General features: G+C 43.7%; 2 non-coding genes across 2 annotated transcripts; both read right to left on the minus strand.

Moving 5' to 3' along the window:
- Positions 1-294: 294 nt before the first annotated feature.
- Positions 295-365, minus strand: TRNAG-CCC (transfer RNA glycine (anticodon CCC)). Its single transcript has one exon. It is a non-coding gene; the product is annotated as a tRNA-Gly (tRNA).
- A 14,360-nt stretch (positions 366-14,725) lies between these two features.
- Positions 14,726-14,889, minus strand: LOC115933328 (U1 spliceosomal RNA). Its single transcript, XR_004069201.2, has one exon. It is a non-coding gene; the product is annotated as a U1 spliceosomal RNA (small nuclear RNA).
- Between the last annotated feature and the right edge of the window lie 5,760 nt (positions 14,890-20,649).

The following is a 20,649-nucleotide window of genomic DNA, read 5'->3' on the forward strand; positions in this document are numbered from 1 at the left end:
GTTTGCAGGGATCCGCCCCGTGAATAGATGAAAGTAACAGGTACCAATATCAAAACTGCAGTGACTCACCGGAAACACTTCGCGCTTGCCACTTTGCTAAGCTGTTTGCGTCCAACAATTGCATGGGTCCTGGGTTAGTGTCCTGAAAGTCTCTTGCCGCTACTTTCGTGAGTAATGTTGTCACTTTAGCTTGTGGTGGCCAAGCCCCTAAATGCACTATTAGGTTTTGCAGTATAATTTTGCAGCGTAAAAGACGGGTAAAGGGCCATAATGAAGTGAAAAAAAAGTCCCTACTGCATTGGCCGGGAATTGAACCCGGGTCTCCCGCGTGGGAGGCGAGAATTCTACCACTGAACCACCAATGCCTCTCCACAGCAACCCCCTGGAGGATAACAGAAAAGAGTATCCAAAAAGACTTAGAAACTTCCAAGCGCCTTTTTCAAGTGTCGACTAAAAGCTAACAAAGACATCCAAACCAAATGTTTTTATAGGAAACTTTTACTAGACAAAGTTATAAATATCAAAATAGCTCATTTGGTGGATCAAACTCTTAACTCTGAAAAAGGTCTTTCAACCTGCATTATAAACCCCTATAATATAACATCAGAAATTCATTCATGTTTCTTTTTTCTAATCTTAAATCTTCCATTGTCAATCTCAAACTGCTGCCTTAGAGGTTCTGAGAAAGTAACCTAACTGGTAGTTTAGGTAAATAAAGTTCAAATCCAGGGAGGAAATAAGAAGCAGAAGCAGAATTAGAAGATAGAGGAAATAAAAGGACAGAATCAATGTACAGATAATGAAGAAACAAAGGTTGGTCCACTAAGTTAGTCTTTTGTCGCTGGTTTTTTTGGCAAAAGAGTAATGATCGGTCTCGTAATCATTATAATACTATTATTTGTCTGCTTGAAGATGTATAAAGCATTTGAAGGAAATGTGATATGAAAAGATGAAGAACCCTTGATGTCAATGTTTCATTGTTTGGGAGAATCCCATTTCCTAAGTTAATATGCTTTGATGTATCAGCTATGAAAGGAGTAGACTAGTTTAAGGAAATATTGATGGTCAAAATATTAACATATTAGTCTTTTGATGAAGTTCAAATAGTAGAGAGGTTTCTTTCCTCATTTTCAATGGAGCCATTCAACTGAAGAGACAAATCCAGAGTTTTCTCCACATGTTGGGTCTGGGAGTCATTATGACTTTTTCAAAGACAGGAGCTGTGACATGGAATCATGTTTCTTCTCTAGCTGAGAAGCCAAGCTAGGTCCAGGCTGTGTCATAAACTTGAGCCCACCAAGGAAATCACCCTTCACATTGACCTCGCAGAGCTTTGGCTGTTCTCTGTTCTTTGCCCAACACCCAAGACACACACCAGCTCTGGCCAACAAACCTTAACATATGATCTATATCAACCAGAGCTACATTTATTCCCAAATCTCCTTCTAAAATACAAACCTGTACTTTCTACTCTTAACTTCTAAATTTACAAAGGCCTCATATGCATCTCAGAGTCACAGATGCTAAAACTTAACCGGTTTTCTGAGGATTATTTGGGGAAGGGGTATGCATGCAAATGTATATACATTATTCATGTGATTTAGGAATATTGACTCTATGACTTCCAGATGCAGATTTAGAACCTTTTAAAAAAATATTTTGTTTTTGTCTCGCAAATGAGCCAGGTCTGCAACTTATCAGAGTAAAGCGAAGCCAAGCGGGACACTTAGGAAATGCACTAAGATGTCATCCACTTTCAGTGTCAGCCTGTGAAAATTCAGGCGACAGAAGAGAATGAAGAGACTCTTAAGGAATTTCTGGAACCAAAGCTAATATTAAGCAGGCCTCTTGCTGGCAGACCAGTGGAAACTGTAGCCTGGTCAACAATCTGTCTAGATTGAGGAGGTCTAAAGTGTAGCCACAGGTTCAACTACTTTTCTGTTTGTTTCCCAACCTCCATTAAACTCACTAAATTTAGGGACAAAAAGAAAAACCAAAAGTCCATGTTTCCCTCCAGTCTCGAGCCAAGGGTCTTTCACATGTGAGGCAAACATGATAACCACTATACTACAGAAACTGCACATACACTGGAAAAGGCAAAACATAATCACGAAAATCTTAGATCAGCCATTTCTATTATCGTTTCCAAAGTAATAAATTCAACTGCATTTTGAAATTCGACTGAAAAAAGCCCAATAAGCACCAGCCATCAAGAAGACTATGGCTCCCAATAGGCCCAGGCTTAGCGTTCCGCACCTACTCCCAACACGAAGACTATGGGGACCCACACCCGGGCTTTGGGATCCCGCATCCTCCCCAGGGTTTCCAGTTCCAGAACTAAGCGCCGTGTGCGGGATCCTCCCGGCTGACACTCTTGGCTCCCAGAAGCTGCAGAAGCCGGCGGGCTTTGAGCTTCCGAGCCCCGGGCGCCCCGTGCCTCGCAGGAGTGTGGACGCCGCCCTTCCAGGGATGCGGACCCCGCCTCGGGGCCTTTTCCCGGCGCCGGCTGTCAGAGCTCTTGGCTCTTCGCGTCCTCCCAGGAAGCGTAGGACCCTCCTTGCCCTCCCTTCCGCAGGCCGAGGGGCGCGAGCTGCGGGCTCTTTCCTCACGGACCCTTTGGCCTCAGCGCCTCGACGTCTTTCTCCCAAAGGGCATCCTTCACTGCTGCTGTCTCTTAGTCTGCCCCACTCAATTTAAGTAATAGTTAGTCACACTTGCAAATTTTAGCAGGTACCGTAGCAAAGGCTGTGTCTCAGGGCACTTGGCTGTTTGAAAATGCGGGCACACCAGCTCAGGCCAAGCCACCGAGTACAAAACCCTGGAAGACTCGGGGGCAGCCCACTTAGATTTCACGATCGCTCCTCTCTCCCTCGTCGGTCTTCTGATTCTTCTTGAAGGGCAGTTTCATTTTACCCTTTACAAAACTGAAACGTCTTACATGTGCTTTTTGTAATTTTTCTGTTCAATAAGGTTTTGGAGTGCGGATTTTAACCTAAGAGGGACAAAGAGATAAAGGCGGTTTTCACAGAAAGCGTCTCGATGGATTTTCACGTTCACGTGGCAGCAGATGGCCAACAGGCAGAAAGAGTCTCTTTTTGCTTGAAGACATTAAAATCAATCTCTTTCTCCCCCCACCGCCTTCCCTCTCTCTCGCAATGCCAAAAATTAGCTTCCTGGGAGGCCGAGGCAGGAGAATCGCCTGAACCAGGGAGGCAGAGGTCGCAGTGAGCCGAAATCGCGCCACTGCACTCCAGCCTGGACCACAGAGCAAGAGTGTCTCAAAAGTTTGGAGAAGAAGGTGCCATTTTCCCTAGTTGCTTTTCTTATTGCAGTGGTGACCGCATTGCCATCAAACCTGAAGTCCGAGTGCTTCCACCCTGGGGAATATGCAGACCGCTGGGTCACTGGACTCCAGGCCGCAGTGCTGGCCTAGTTCTGCTTTTGGCTTTCAATGCAGTAGGCGGAGGCGACTGGACCTCACCAGAGACTGGTGGGATGTTACCCTCACCAGTGACTGGAGGGCCGAGCTCCCAAAGAGGCCTACTTCATGATAGCCTTGAATCAGGAAATTTCATGAAATCCCACCCCTCTACTGCCCCATTCCCATATTCTATCTCCTCCCTTGCCCACTCTGAGAGGATTTGCCGCCTTTCTGTCGCGTCTGGACCCTTTGGAGTCCCACATGGACAAGACAAAAGGGGCACCGCCTTTTCCTACAGGAGCGGGAGGAGCCCTCAGGGCGGAGGAAACACAGGCTCACAGAGCGCATCCCCACACACCTGAGCCCTGCCGGGTTCCAGAAAACCCAACAAAGCATTCTCTGAAGCTTCTCTTGGATATGTACCCAGAAATAGGGTTCCTGGATCATAGCGTAGATTCTATTTTTAGTTTTTTGAGGAAACTCCATACTGTTTTCCACACCAGCTGTACTAATTTACATACTTATTCACAATGTGTGTGTTCCCTTTTCTCTGCATTATGTCTAACACATCATTCACCTTTTTGATAAATGCCACTCTAACAGGTGTGAGATGATATTCATTATGGTTTTAATTTGCATTTCCCTAATGATTAATGATGCTGAGCATTTGAGAAAAGCTAATTTTTAATGCCTTAATGTTGAGAACTGACTACATTGTTGTGAAAGATAGGAAGCAATAAGGTAAAAACAAAACAATGTCATTCAAACAGGATATCAGATTTGCACATAGGCCTTTGTGGGGCAAATGGGAACCCAGCGCACAAAAAGTTGAATTATATGGAAGCAATATCACAAATGAGTTAGGAAATGTGAAAAAATAACCAATAAGAGAGATATAATTAAAAATAGACCTAATGGATTCACACTATCACTACAAATACTGGAAGCCCGGGGGTTTCATCTGGGGGAAAGAAATATTTGCTTTCATACATGATCAAAACTAATGAAAAAGCTAGATCCTGAGTTCCTTTTCAGGCCTTTACGTTTAAAACTTAAAGTTAGCCAAAGAAAGTCCACTTTGAGATGGAAATATGAAAACCCGAATTAGCCTGGGGAAAAATCAGACCCCTAGGCACTGTTTGATTTTCTCACTTTAAAGTGGGAAATTAGATCAGATGTACCTTAAGGTTTTTCTGGTGTTAACACTCATGGTTCATAATTTTTTCTTTTTAAAGAAAATAGGTATATTGAAACCAATAGAACAAGATAACATATATTCAGAAGGCACTTTAATAATGGGTAAGCTTCATGAAAATTAGACATTATTTTTAAGCAGAAGGAACCCTTAAGGCCTAGAAAAGAATAATGCTGTGCCCACACTCAAGACTACTGGCAAAGTGTGTTTTAGTTAAGTTACTTGGAAAGAGTTTATATAGAATGACAACATCACATAGTTTAAATGAGGGGTGGGATCATAAGCTTTCAGAAGTAGCTTTATTGGGTCCCCCTTCCTTTATTTTGTCACAAATGCTGGGGGGGCACATATGGAGATGGCCACCAGCCTGATTAGGCCTGCCAACAGAGTCTTAGAGACAGGCATTCCCAAGAGCCTGTCAAATCTCAGGTTCACAAAGCCCAAGGAAGATTGGGTGTCTGGGAATTGAGCGGCTTTGTCTAAGGATCTTTCTTCTTTGACCTGGGTGCACATGTCTTCACAACCTCAGCTGCTATGCTACTGAACACCATTGCACATGTATACTGTGAATCAACCCTACCACAAACCTGTGACCTAGATTTGAACATACTTTGTTATGGGGAATAGCAAAAGTCAGTGGCTTTGCAGCAACCCCATCAGCTCTGTCAATCGTTGATCCATATAAGCTGTTCAGGGCCCTGCTCTGTTTAATGTATTGGTGACCTGAATGGAGACGTAAAGCATATAATTAATTCTACAAACCATCCCCTATCAGGGCGCCACTACATGATTTGTGGAAATGCACATCGAATATTTGGATGACTTGGATAATTGGGGAATGATTCAGTATAGCCAGAATGAATTTATAAGTGACAATTACAAGTCACAATATTTATAGAGATAAAAGAAAACAACATGACCCAGCCACAGCTGTGGGGGAGGGGTGGAAAATTCAGAGGTCGAAATTGACCCTAAATTAAGTAAAAGCTCCAAATGCTGCCACCGAGAAGGAAAAGAAGCCAATGTGACATTGGGACATAGTAAGATTAATATTGGACAGACAGGCAGGAACTCCTTGTACTGAAGTAATTAGTCATATGATAAGTGGATTATCATACTCAGATTTTGATTTGCACCCTTTTAAGAGCACAGGAAAAAACCAAAGGTAAGCCCAAAATGAACAATAACAAAGTCTAAAAGTGAACAAGTTCCCATTTGAGGAAAAGCGATAAGATCTGCTTTGGACACAGAGGACCTGCACACCAGAGACAGAGGTCCGCATTAAATAAAGTGGATTTCACTTTTTTCAGTTGTGAGATTTCTCTTTTTTCTTCTTTGTAATGATGCAAAGATATATCGTCCACCATGCCTCATTTAAAAACTTTTTCCAGTTAAGGAAACTATCTCTTGGCCATCCACAGCCAGACTCCATATTGAGATTATGGATATTCAAAGAAATCGTCTTTCCCTTGTATATTGTCATGACTTTTTGTGAAATGTTCGTTTTATAGTTCCAGGCCAGCACCTAGAACCTGGCTAGAATAAAAAACTGCAGAAATCATGAGTTTCTTGTTTGGATGAAAGAGCACACCTATTAACAAATGATAGATGGCTATCCTACTGTGAGTCCTGAAAACTGGTGGTGTGATTGTTGAATGGGTTAGGGGTATAGCAGAGAAACTCAGTGTGGGGTACATACAATTTCACCTTGAATCACACTTCACAGATCCTCGGTTCCAACCATTTAAATTTACAAAGAAGAAACTAAGGCATAGAACTACTTGAGAAGAGAAGCAGAATTGAAAACTAGAGCTCCTGATTGTTCTCAAAATAACTTTTATCATACTGCATCAGGTTCTAAGTGAGAGGGCTTCTTACTTAGTAATGCCAAGGTCATGTGTTAACATGTAAAAAAAAAATTAGACGAGGAATGAGGCATTGGTGTAAGATTATACAGAGTGTAAAGTTGGGCTTTCACTTATCATCTGTTGTCAACAACAGGATGATTGTTACTGTTACCCAGTCCTTACCATCATTAACACAGAGACATTGGATATTGAGGAGAGACTTTAAAACAGAATATTGGTAATGCAGAGCTATAAAGAGCCACGATCATATTAATACAATCCTCCATACACATAGTGACCTGTCTGCAGCTCCAGCCTAGAGAAACCCAGTTATTCACTTGTAGGGGGCAGCCCCATTATCAGAAAGCGCTATTCAATTGGAAGTGCTCATCTGTGTTAGGTCAAAAACGACTTCCTCTAAATATCCATTCTGTGTATTGAAGTACAAATGAGTCCCACTTAAGAAAAAACAAAACAAACCAACTTTCAATGATTTAAAAATACTAACGTGACCCTCTTACGTTTACCAAAAGCTAGTGTTTCTCAAACATCAGCTGTATCAGAATCCCTGAAGGACTTGTTCAAACAAATTGCTGGTCTCTACTCTGAGTTTCTGATTCATTAAATGTGGGATGGTACCTGAGAATCTGCATTTCTAACACGTTCCCAGGTGACCCTGATGCTGTTGCTCTGAGAGCCACTTTGAGATCCACATCTCTAAGCTAATGCACATCTCTAAGCTAAGGAATTTGATGGCATGAAACTTAGGGGCAGGCAAGAGGGCTTATAGAAGCAGAAGAAAGGCAGCTAATGAAACTGTCACAGGTCTTGCAATGCAAGTATAGCTGGTGACCTTGCAGCTGCACTGAAGGGAAATCAGGAACTTAGCAAAACTTGAATAATTAGAAATGGAAAGGGGGAAAGAGAAGGTAGTAAAGGCATTTGTTGTTTTTTCCTCTTATCTTTGCTAGGGGCTGATTGTGTTGAGAGAGTCTCCGGAACTCATTCCACGGGGCTCTGACTTTTCAGATCGTGTTACCAGGGATCTGCTAGGGCTCTATCTATGGCAGGTCTTGGAGTCAGCCAAGTACAGGAAAACTTGCCTTTTCCTTTTAACTTCTGCCTTATTACTACAAGTTGTGCAGCACACCATGCCTGGTTTTCATCAGCAATGTTTCCTGAGGTTACAGAAAGATTTCTAATCCTGGGAGGAAACACTCCCTTGAAGCAAAAGTGTTCTCCCCCAAAAACTGCAAGGAGCTATCTTCTTGATAGTCAGGCAGATAATTCTCAGGTTTTGCCCCACAGAATCTCTATCTAAAATAGAGCAGTGGTCATGCCTAGTGAAAAGTTTGAAGGAACTCGCCCAATGTTGGGTTTCTTCAGAGCCCTATATATAGATATAACCAAATATCCTAAAAGACACTGCCCTTCATCATTCCATGCTGTTAGACATGTATAGGACCATGGATGGTGATCTCCTTCAGACAAAAATAAATGCTGGTGCAGAATAGGTAAGTGTATTATAACTTGAGTACATCAGCTTTTGGGCATTTTAAACCATGAGTCAGACAAGTTAGAGCAAGAGGCCAGGTTGATAGCAAGAGGGAGTGTTTCTCTTTTAATTTTCCAATAGCAGAGTGATGTTTGCCACTGTCATTTCAGAGTGAGGTGGCAATTTGTTGTTGTTTGGTTTTGTGGGTTGTTGTTTGTTTGTTTGTTTGCTTGTTTTTGAGACAAGGTCTCACTGTCACTCAGGCTGGAGTGCAGTGGCATGATCAGGGTTTACTCCTGCCTTGACCTCATGAATTCAAGCAAACCTCCTTACTAATCCTCCCGAGTAGCTGGGACTACAGGCACGTGACCCCACACCCTGGGGTGTGAACTGGGATTTGATGTTTTCAGTTGGCTCTCTAATGGAATAGGTTCCCTTACTCTTCTAGAATCAGATTGTCTTCATGATTATCATTCTTGTGTGCATTATATTTCTACTACCCTGCTATTTTTTTTCTATTTTTCTTTTTTCTTTTTATTTTTTTCTTTGTGAGACAGTCTCGCTCTGTCTCCCAGGCTGTATTGCAGTGGCAGAATCTCAGCTCACTGCAACCTCCACCTCCTGGGTTCAAGGAATTCTTTTGCTTCAGCCTCCTGAGTAGCCACCTGGCTAATTTTTGTATTTTTAGTGGAGACAGAGTTCCACCATGTTGGCAGGCTGGTCTCGAACTCCTGACCTCAAGTGATTCACCCGCCTCAGCCTCCCAAAGTGCTGGGATTACAGGCATGAACTACCACACCTGGCTCTCAAACCATTTTAGTTAAGCAAAGACAGATTTGTCTGGCTTTTTAGTACAATGCTGAATTATCCTCCAATCTATATTTTTAGGAAGGACCTGGGGAATGGCAACTTGGAGATATTTGTTGAAAATGTGAGCCTTTCATGTTCTGCTTCAGTCCCTTTTGGAAAATCCTTCCAATTTACCTTTTGCAACCAGTTAGTGGCCTTCCCTTCTTCACCAGCATGTGAATTAATTGATAAAGATCAGAATATTTGGGCTCAAAGATTTCAACAGTTAAGTCAAATTTTCTGCCAAAGCCTACAGGATCTTGGAGCCTGCTTTAGAAACAGAAGAGTGAAAGGTATTTAAGTTTAGATCAGGGAAGTCCTTTATAATATTCTTAATTCACGTTTTGGTGAAGTGGTATACACAACGGTAGGCTCCCCTCTTCCTGTGGGTTTGGGTTTTACCTTGAAAGGGGCTGTCAGAACAGAAGTTTCAGGGAAGGGACCAGATCCCTGGGGACTTTCCTCAGGTGATGGTGATGGAAGAAGAGGCAAGGCAGGACAGGAAGGCTCAGGTAAGAAAGACTGTGCAGGTGCAGGGGCAGGAGGAGAAGGAGCAGCTGGAGGTGAAAGAGACAAAGCCTCCTCCATGTTTCTCAATTCAGAAAACATGACAGTTTACCTCCTTCAGCTTACTTCCTCAATGGAGGCAATTTTCTCAGTTCTTTTAGAAATTTTAGAAATTTAGACATTTCTAGGTCTCATTGGAAGTAAGTGTCCCATTTAATTTGTCTAGTTCTAAAACCAAATTTTTCTCTCTCTCTCTCTTTTTTTTTTTTTTGAGACAGGGTCACCCAGACTGGAGTGCAGTGGTGTGATCTCCGCCTACTGCACTCACTGCTTGCTGCATGACAGCCAAGAAGTCGAGGGTTGAGGTGCAGGGGCAGGGAAGGTGACTTTATTCCAGAGAGCCACCAAACTGAACAGATGGTGAACTAGTATCCTAAAGAACCATCTTAAATTAATACGATTTTCAGGCTCCTTGTACGTTAGGGAAGGGAGGAAGAAGGAGGTGCTTGAGGTGAAGAGGTCTGACAATGACAGACATGGGCTGCAGTGAGAGCCCAAGGGGATGGTGAAAATTGTTCATCCTTTGTCAGGTCACACTGCTCTTATAAATCTTCAGCATAACACTGTTACTTGTGTATACAACCTCTCTATCTTCTCAGGGGTTAGTTTGGGGAAGGGATTATTATCATCTGTGCTTTAAAGTTAAACTGTAAGCTAAATCCCTCCCATAGATAGCTTGGCCTATGTGCAGAAAGAAGAAAAAGCAGTTAGCCTGGAAGATGTCACCACAGGGTAGGAAGGGTTAGGAGCAAAATGCAGACAGTCATGCTAGGCCTTCTTTTCATTGCCATATATTGAATGTATTTGAACACATAATTTTAATTTTTTATACTTTATTTTTATTTATTTATTATTTTTTTGAGACAGAGTCTCACTCTGTCGCCCCCCCAGGCTGGAGTGCAATGGTGTGATCTTGGCTCACTGCGACCTCTGCCTCCTGAGTTCAAGCAATTCTCCTGCCTCAGCCTTCTGAGTAGCTGGGATTACAGGAGCCCCCCACCATGCCCGGCTAATTTTTGTATTTTTAGTAGAGACAGGGTTTCACCATGTTGGCCAGGCTGGTCTCAAACTCCTGACCTCGGGCTCCCAAAGTGCTGGGACTACAGGCATGAGCCACCATGCCCAGCCTAACCAAGATTATTAAACTATTCTAATTTGTCAAAAGAGTCACACTGATTTTTAAAAAATAATATAATGGGCCAGGTGCAGTGGCTCATGCCTGTAACCCCAGCGCTTTGGGAAGCCATAGCAGAAGGATCATGAGGTCAGGAGTTCAAGACAGCCTGACCAACATGGTGAAACCCCGTGTCTACTAAAAATGCAAAAATTAGCCAGGTGTGGTGGTGTGCGCCTGTAATCCCAGCTACTCAGGAGGCTGAGACAGGAGAATTGCTTGAACCCGGGAAGCAGAGGTTGCAGTGAGCCGAGATTGCACCACTGCACTCTAGCTTAGGCGACAGAGTGAGACTACATCTCAAAATAAATAAATAAATAAATAAATAAATAAATAAATAAATAAAATAATAATGTAATGAACTTTTTCATGTCTTTATATAATAAATATTACATTATTTAAATTGTTCAAAGGCATCAAAGATTCCTCTCTGTTATCAATTTCATTTCATTTATTTTATTGGACCAAACTACCAGGACCATTAATTTAATCTACAGCTAAATCTATTATTTTTTCATGTTAGAAATTCCACAAGAAAATTTTTCCCTAATGAAACCTCACATTTCAAGCATAAGGAGCCTGGGTGAGGTGGCTCACACCTGTAATCCCAGCACTTTGGGAGGCCGAGACAGGTGCATCACTTGAGGTCAGGAGTTTGAGACTAGCCTGGCAAACATGATGAAACCCTGTCTCTACTAAACATATAAAAATTAGCTGGGCGTGGTGGCGTGCGCCTGTAATCCCAGCTACTCTGGAGGCTGAGGCAGGGAAATAGCTTCAACCTGGGACGCAGAGCTTGTAGTGAGCTGAGATGGCACCACTGCACTCTAGCCTGGGCTACAGAGCAAGACTCTGTCTCAAAAATAAATAAATAGATAAATAAGCATAAGCAGTAAAAAAAAAACATAAATTATAAAATAAGGCACAGGGTCTTGCTGTGTTATCCAGGCTAGAGTGCAGCGGGGCAATCATAGCTGACCAACTTGGAACTTCTGGGCTCAGGCAATCCTCCTGGCTCAGCTTTCCTTGTATTTTTTTAGAGATGATGTCTTGCCCTGTTCCCCAGGCTGGTCTCCAATCGCTGATCTAAAGCAATCCTTCCGCCTCAGCATGTTGAGTTGCTGGGAGTACAGGTGCAAGACATGCAGCCTAGCATTGTAGTAAAACAATTTTCAACAAATTCTTAATTTTATTTATTTATTTATTTATTTATTTATTTATTTATTTTTTGAGTTGGGAGTCTCATTCTGTCACTCAAGCTGGAGGGAAGTGGCACAATCGTAGCTCACTGCAGCCTGAGATTACAGTCATGCATTATCATGCCCGGCCAACTTTAAAAAATTAGCTAATACTTAAAAAATGTGTAGGGACGGGGGTTTCACTGTGTTGCTCAGGCTGGTCTCCAACTCTTAAAGTGCTGGGACTGTAGCCATGAGCCACCATACCTGGCTTAATTTTCTTATTTTAATTTTATCTAAGTGATTATTATTGTTCCTAAGATAATTGGGGCAGTGACTCCTTTACAATTTTAGAGATCTAATTTGTCTATTCACTTCACTGAAAGAGTACGCCAATTTGTTTCATGAGAAAATATCCTATATTTATAAAGCAGGAAAATTCGTTCCACCAAACTAGGGTGCATTCTAAAGAAACGAATTGTGCTAAGTAACATCACTTAAAGTGAAAACAGAGGCAATGGTATCTATTAACAATGTTTATCAGTGAAGGAAATAAACTGAAAATATGAACATCATTAGATCCTTGGAGGGCCTTCATTGCTGAAAATCTGAGTAATATTGTGATACTCTTTTGAGTCCGGCAGGGCATTCTCTTTCCAGGGCATGTAACAGTGGGTGAATAATTTCTTTTCATTCATTTTCATTAAGGGCTGAACTTCCTTAATGTTCTGGAGATTATTAAATTCGATTTGTGTCGTTGTGAAAAGTACTCATATTGCTGATTCCATTGCTTCTATGTGATCATATAAATCTTTTCTCTCTTTGTAGTGAGGTTTAAACTTAATCCTTAAAGGGCATGTATTTGAATTTTTCAGCTGGTTAGAAACCTGAATATACCAATCAAATAAAACGGCTCCTTACATGCTACAGATTTAGTTTTCTTCCTGTACTAAGTTGTCTTTTAGATACAGTAAATTCGTTAAAGCCAAGAGCCCCTAGGAAACGAAGTTGGGTGGGAGGGGGGACATTGAGTAGTAAGATCACTCTTGTAACAGAGATGCCACTCTTGCAGATATTGACAACAGTTGGGCCTATAAAATTTTTACCAAACATTGGAAAGACAAGATCTGAACAACTTATCATTGCTGCAGTCTCAAATATCAGGAAATACCATTATTCTCAGGACAATAAATAGACAATAAAGAAGACTCACAGAACAGATTAGCTGTCATGTATCACCAAACAGGGACTGGATCCTTGTCAACACCATCCAACAGAGATTGTCCCCAGAAATTCACTTCATAACCTCAAAACCAAAACCCCACACTGATGGCAAAAAATAATGATGCAAAGAATGAGAGAGAAAGAGAGAGAGAGAGAGAGAGAGAGAGAGAGAGAGAGAGAGAGAGACCTGTCCTATAGCCAAACTCAGTGGGTAAAAGCCAAAGAGCTCAATTTCTGCTTATGATACTTAATAGAACATAGGGAACATGAGCCAATAGCTCAATGGGTTCAGATCTGCACCAAGTGCCTGTTGGATGCAGGATTCTACTGTCTCCAATAATATGTCTCAGATGCACTAATTTTTTTTCTTTTTTTGAGACAGAATCTTACTCTGTTGCCCAGGCTGCTGTGCAATGGCGCGATCTCGGCTCACAATAACCTCCATCTCCCGGGTTCGAGTGATTCTCCTCCCTCAGCCTCCCGAGTAGTTGGGATTACAGACACACACCACTGCGCCCGGCAATTATTATTATTATTATTGTGCGTGTGAATGTGTTTTTAGTAGAGACGGAGTTTTGCCATGTTGCTCAGGCTGGTCTTGAACTCCTGATCTCAGTTGATCAAAAGTAGGTGAGGTCAGAAAACATACCCTGGGAGAGGCTGGCACAATGCCCGGAACCGCCATCGCTAGGCCTGGGGTTTTCCTCTGTAGTGGAATACTAGTATTCATGTAGTGCAGGGACAAAACCAATTAGATACCTCTGGGAGTTAAGAAGAGATGATTTACACTGCTATTTGAGAAGGGGTATTAAGGAATTTGCCAGGGCACTGACGCGTGTCAGGTGTAAACCTCAGGTTGAGAGAGAGCTAAATATTTTCTGTCCATGAAGGTGATAAGCGAGGGTCTGAAGAAAGAGGGACTGGGGAGGACACTGGCCCCGGAAATAGGAAAGGGCTTCTTGGGGGTGGGAAGGATGGGTCAGGGTGCTATCTAGAAAGTTGCCTGGCAATGGATATAGGATGTGGGAGTGAGACATCAAACATGAAGCAGTCGCTTAAAGTCTGAAGAAAGACTAGATATATAAACGGCAGGAGATAGTAGGGAAACTGGACCGGCTCCTCATAAAACTTCCCGCCTTCTATCTCAGGGAGGATCACAGGGCATTTCCGCCAAGACAGGTGAGACTGCGGTTCTGACCTGCGGGCCTCCATGAATATGCGCTAGGGCACCTGGGGGCCGGCAGAGCCGTTCCCCTATGCAAAGTAAGCGTGTTATGTCTACAACCCAACGGGGACACTGAGAGCCCCAAAGGCCCTGCTTTCTTCCCAGAGAACAGCGCCCATCTGCATAATTTCTACCTGGCTCTATGAGGTGAGAACACAGTCCCCGCTAGCACAGAAATCCTACAAACTCCTGTGGGGGCTGCGCTTGGAAGCAGAGGCTGTGTAAGAGGTGACTGGGGGGTAGGGAAAAACACGAAGATTTTCACACAGGGTGAGAACCCAAGAGACTAGAGACCACAGACCAATCCCTGCAAAAAGCAGCCAGGGTAGAAAGGGAACAGCTGAGCGGACTTCACGATAGTTAACTTGTGTTACAAAGCCCATACGGCTGATGCTTGCTTTTTCTCCTATGGCGTGCAGGCGACATGTTACTTCTTATTCCCCAACTCTCCACTGTAGAATTACCACATAAAACGCCAACCAGAACACAAACCAACAGGAAAAAAGACATAACCCTTAGCATGCAGTCTGTTTTTGAAACCAGGGAGAATCAGGGGAAAGCGCGAACGCAGTCCCCCACTACCACAAATTATGCAGCCGAGTTTCCCACATTTGGGGAAATCGCAGGGGTCAGCACATCCGGAGTGCAATGGATAAGCCTCGCCCTGGGAAAACCACCTTCGTGATCATGGTATCTCCCCTGCCAGGTAAGTATGAGAGCTTGTGCCTCTGCCCCGCCACAGCCTCATACGCCTCACTCTTTATACACACGGTCACTTGCCCCGCGCACTCCCGAGCCCTTTCCAGCCCTGACACACAGCTGGGATTTTCACTTCCGATCAGCGGTCCTGAATCCGCTCCCACCGCACGGGAACTCCTTCGTGGCGAAGCAGCAAGTGGCGAAGCAGCAGCCTCTGCGCTGCCTCATCTACATAGAAGTCGCCTTCTCCGTGATGTCACCGACAGTGCCTTGCCCAGTCCCCATCTGCCTTTCTGCCACTCAACCGACCAATCTGCTGCCAGAGCCGCCAAGGGGAAGTGACGTCTGCCTCTCCCTTTTTCCCTCCCGCCCCTGCGTCTGTTCTCTCCCAAAGAAGCTGGTCCTTAGCCTGTGTTAAGGAGCAACCTTTCGGTGGCCAGATGGAGCCGGGGCATCCTTCTTCAAATAATGGTTTTTAATTCGCAGACTAGAATGTTTAGGATTACAAAAGAAACCCGTTCTCTTCACATGCTTATCCTTGTGATGCAGCATTCTGCTTGCAATTGGAAGCCGTTTAACATCAGAGAGAAACCATATTTATGAAAGTAAAGAGGCTGCTCAGATGACTGCAAACCAGCCTTCCTTACTGGTTTTATCACTGGTAATGTTATAAAGACAGTTGTCCAGATTCATGAATCTTGTAGGTTGTTTTTTTTGGATTTGTTGTTTTTTTTCCGAAATCAGTATTGTAGAAAACTATGCTGCCCCAGAAGAGATGATTGGACACTCTCAAGCGTGGTGCTGGACTTTGTCATCTCTTGCACAGCCATCTCCACACCTTAGTGCTTACCTCATGTTAGTTTTTTATATTCTGCAAAGATGAAACCAAAATAATCCAAATTTGACACAAATACCTGGGATACATCTTATTTGAGATGTTTAACAAATGTCTGGATCATCTTTTCTTATATATTACACAGGAAACACTGTGAAGTAAGCAAAGTTGGAATGCCCAAGTCAAAGACCATTTGAATATTTACAAGTAGATTTCAGACAGCAATACTACAGGGTGGTCACAGGATAACACATTCTAGGCAGCAGATTTACATGACTTGAGGCTATGGGCTGTTAAGACGCTGAAAAACCAGGGTGTGGATCAAGCTGGCTAAGACTGAGTGGACCCAACATGGTGCTGGATTTGATGGAGGTTTTACCTAGGCCCTCATTATATGCTCATTAACATACTAAATCACACACCCGCCAGTGCCATGACAGTTCTGAGACCAGTGTTTGATGTAAAAATGGCACCACAGTTCCAAGAAATCTCCACCTTTACCCAGGAATTTTCGTGAATATTCCAATTCTTGGTTAAAGAAACCCATCAAGATGAAACCCCAGAACCCATTATTCTCTCTCGGGTATGCCCGAGCTCCCCTTTCTTGAGTGTGTACTTTTTGCTTTGCAATAAAGCTCTTCTTTCACTATCTGAGCTGACTCATCTTTGACTTTGTTCTCGCGATGGTGTCAAGAGCCTGGACACCACGGCTGGGGTCGAGATCCCACCAGTGTCCAGGGACCTACCCCAGCCCACCAGTATCAGATTCTATTCCATTGCTCAAATCACAAAACATCAAGTGGGGAGTTCTCCTTGGAGACCATAAAGTAAAGATTCTGTGGCATGGTGGCCAGTTAGGCCACTGGAAGGCATGGCAAAATATTGAAAATGAGGGATTAGGTGACAGTGTAGTAACTGCTGAATACTAAATACTTGATCCAGGCCCCATTCCCTGGAGATTGACAGGGAGACACATTGTCCAGGTAGTAGTGGAGAAATGTTTTCTGGGTATCTGACCAGCCTTTGTGGAAAGAACTGGCACCATCCTGCAGATGTAACCGCCTGATGGGTTCTTCCTGACCAATGTACACAAAAACTCAATTCATGGAGACCATGGCACTGCAGGAAAGAGTTTCATTGACACAGGCCAGCCACGACATGTGGGAGACAGAGTTATTACTCAAACCAATCTCACTGAAGGCTTGGAGGTAAGGGGTTTTTCAAAGATAGCTTGTTGGGCAGGGGGCTAGGGCTTGCGCGGTGCTGATTGTTGGGGATGAAATCACAGGGGCATGGCAAATGGCCCTCCTGCATGGAGTCAGCTTCTGGGTGGGGGCTAAGGGGCTGGTTGATTTTTGGGCCAGATGGTGATATCTAGCAGTCAGAAATGCCAAAGCCTGAAAAGACATCTCAAGAGGCCAATCTTAGGTTCTACAATAGTGATGTTCTTCACAGCAGTAATTGGGGAAGCTGCCAATCTTGTGACTTCTGGAATAATGGCTGGTAATTATTTAACGAGGCATACATCTTAGTAGAAATCAGGCCCCTTTCATCCTTCTAACTTGGTGGCCTTTCATTCATTTTACAGGGGTAATTTAGTTTTGGTGAAGGTTATCATTTAAACCAGCCTTTTTGGCTGTCCCCAACCTTTTTGTCACCAGGGACTGGTTTCGTGGAAGACAATTTTTCCACGGAAGGGGGTGGTGGAAGGTTTCCAGATGAAACTGTTCCACCTCAGGTCATCAGGCATCAGTTACAGTCTCATAAGGAGTGCGCAATCTGGATCACTCACATGAGCAGTTCCCAATAGGGTCCGAGCTCTGATGAGCAGCTAATGCTCATGCTGATCTGACAAGAGGCAGAGCTCAGGTGGTAATGCTTGAAAGCCTGCAGCTCACCTCCTGCTGTTCAGCTGGGTTCCTAACAGGCCATGGACCAGTACCTGTCTTATGGCCCTGGGGATTGGGGAGCCCTGATTTGAACTATAAACTCAATTTTTCCCAAAGATAGCTTGGGGGAAATTGCACAGGAATGAGCAAAGACAGCAAGCCTGTGAGGCTAGAACCAAGATGGAGTCAGCCATGTCAGCTTTCTCTTGTTGTCATAATTTTGCAAAGGTAGTTTCTGAGGGGCTGCACTGGACACTTCTTAAAAACATGAGACAGATGTTATTGTATGTACTACAGTAGGCAAGAGAGACCAGCAGACAACTGGGCTCAACCTCGAATACAGCAGGAGGAGTTGAAGATTATAGCCAATTGGCAAGATAAGAAAGTCAGTGGATGGAAAATGACTAAGAGGAACTTGATTAGCTATCAAAGGTGGTTGCGAGGACTCTTGCTAAACTAGACTCAACAGTATTCTTTCCTAAAACTGGACTTGGCAGGCAAAGAAATAACAGAGAAAAGGGCTCAGAGGAAACCACTAAGGTTTGGTCAAAGACTGGAGTCTTTGTCAACTCTACATTGAAGCTTCTGCAAATAAACAAAGACCAACCAAATGAAAAAAAGCAAAGGCTATTTATTCTGAGCTTGCTATAGCAGGGAGTCAGTCACTGTTAGTTGTGTTTTGGCAGAGACTTGAAGGCAGTCATAAAGGTGGGGAAGCTTTTTAAAAAGAAAGGCTTCAGGGGCCGGGCATGGTGGCTCACACATGTAATCTCAGCACTTCAGGAGGCCCAGGTGGGTGGTCACGAGGTCAGGAGATCAAGACCATCCTGACTAACATGGTGAAACCCCATCTCTACTAAAAAATTTACAAACAATTAGCCAGGTGTGGTGGCAGGCACCTGTAGTCCCAGCTACTCTGGAGGCTGAGGCAGGAGAATGGCGTGAACCTGGGAGGCCAGGTTCCTGGGAGGAACCTCAGGTGATCCACCCACCTTGGCCTCCCATAGTGCTGGGATTACAGGGGTGAGCCACCGTGCCCAGCTTAAGTCTTTTCATGGTTGGAAGGTCCTAATTAGGGCAGCTAATTCTGCTTTTGGAGCACAAGTCTGAGAAGGTAAACCCTTGGCCTCAATGATTTCTTGTTGGCTAAGCTTCCTTTCTTACTCCCTCATGAATATAGCTATTTCCATCTCTAAACCACTCAACATTTGGGTTAGACAAGAGCTTGTCTTCAAAGTTGGGCCTTCTAGAGTAGAGCTCTTCCGTGGTTTCCACACAGGAGTCAGTGAGTTGGGGATCTGTTTCTTGAGACGTGAGGTGCAGCAACAGAGTAGTAGGGTTTAAAAATCAGCATACTTTCAGGGTAACATCTGGGGTGTCAAGCAGAAGGGTCTGATATTTAAGTAACTGGCCCTCTGTTAGCCATTGGTGTACTTTTGCCTCTAGGACCCTCTGTACTATACTTCATGGGGTGGCAGGGGGTGGGGGTGGGGTGGTATAGCATCTAATTGTTGTCCCAAGGTAAACTTAGTGGTTTCTTCTAACAATAGAGTGATGGTAGCCACAGATCTCAAGCTTTCTGGTCACCCAGCTGCCACCTGGTCTAGCTGTTTAGAGAAATAAGCCACTGGTCCAAAGTAATTCCTCTGCCTTTGAGTTAGAACATCCAAAGTTGTCCCTTGTTATTCATCCACATAGAGGGTGAAAGGTTTTTGTAAGTTCGAGAGTCCTGAGGCAAGGGATGTCCCTGGCTTTTCTTTTAAGGCTAAGAATGCCTTTTGACAGGTTCCAAGCTCCGCCTCCTGGGTTCACACCATTCTCCCGCCTCAGCCTCCTGAGTAGCTGGGACTACAGGCGCCCACCACCACGGCCAGCTAATTTTTGTATTCTTAGTAGAGATGGCATTTCACAGTGTTAGCCAGGATGGTCTGGATCTCCTGACCTCCTGATCCATCCGCCTCGGCCTCCCAAATTGCTGGGATTACAGACGTGAGCCACCGCACCCGGCCAACAATTTTTTTTTTTTTTTTTTTTTTAGTGAACAGAGCATCAGAGAATGATAGTGCAAGTTTAAGACACCTAATAGAGAAGTTAAAGGAGTCCTCCAGGCAGAAGGAAACTGACACCAGATGAAAATCTGGATGAAAAAATAAAAGACACTAGAAATGACATCTACAAAGGCAAATATATAATTTTAACATCTGACTGTTTAGCCGGGCACGATGGCTCACACCTGGAATCCCGGCACTTTGGGAGGCCGAGGAAGGTGGATCACTTGAGGTCAGGAGTTCGAGACCAGCCTGGCCAATATGGTGAACCTTCCTCTCTATGAAAAATTCAAAAATTAGTCAGATGTGGTGGCCCAAGCGTGTAATCTCTGCTACTCAGGAGTCTGAGTCAGGAGAATGATTCGAACCCAGAAAGCAGAGGTTGCAGTGAGCCAAGACTGTGCCACTGCCCTCCAGCCTGTCCGATAGAGTAAGACTCGTCTTAAAAACACCACCACCAACAACAAAAAAACAAAAACAAACAAACAAAAACACATCTGACTCTTGAAACAAAAGTAACAGAGATGGATTGTAAGGTTTATAACAGGTGTAAAGTAAAAAGCATGACAATAGCATAAAGGCAGGGAGAGGAGTCATGTGAAGAGGTATGATGCCACTTCAAGGCAGACTGTGTTGGGTTAATTTTTGTGGAAAGCAAGGCAGAATTTTTGAAGTTTGTTTCTTCAAATACTTTGTTTCCCGTACATACAAGCTAGTTTGTGCTGCAGAGATCTTATTTTCTAGGAGGCTTGGAAGGGGACCTTCTGCTGTCTGTCCTCATGGGATGCACAAGCCACAAGGAAACAGTCTTTCACTTTTAAATACAGTGATAGGTCTGAGGAGATAGATACAGCTGCAATTTTTTTTTTAAATGAGATGGGATTCTCACTGGTCTTGAACTTCTGAGCTCTGTGGTGGCTTCCCCTACATCGGCCTATCAAAGTGTTGGGATTAATAGGCGTGAGGCACTGCACCTGGCCACAACCACCAACATTTAAAACCA

This window comes from Gorilla gorilla, chromosome 1 (assembly GCF_029281585.2).
Source record: "Gorilla gorilla gorilla isolate KB3781 chromosome 1, NHGRI_mGorGor1-v2.1_pri, whole genome shotgun sequence".
NCBI lineage: Eukaryota > Metazoa > Chordata > Mammalia > Primates > Hominidae > Gorilla > Gorilla gorilla.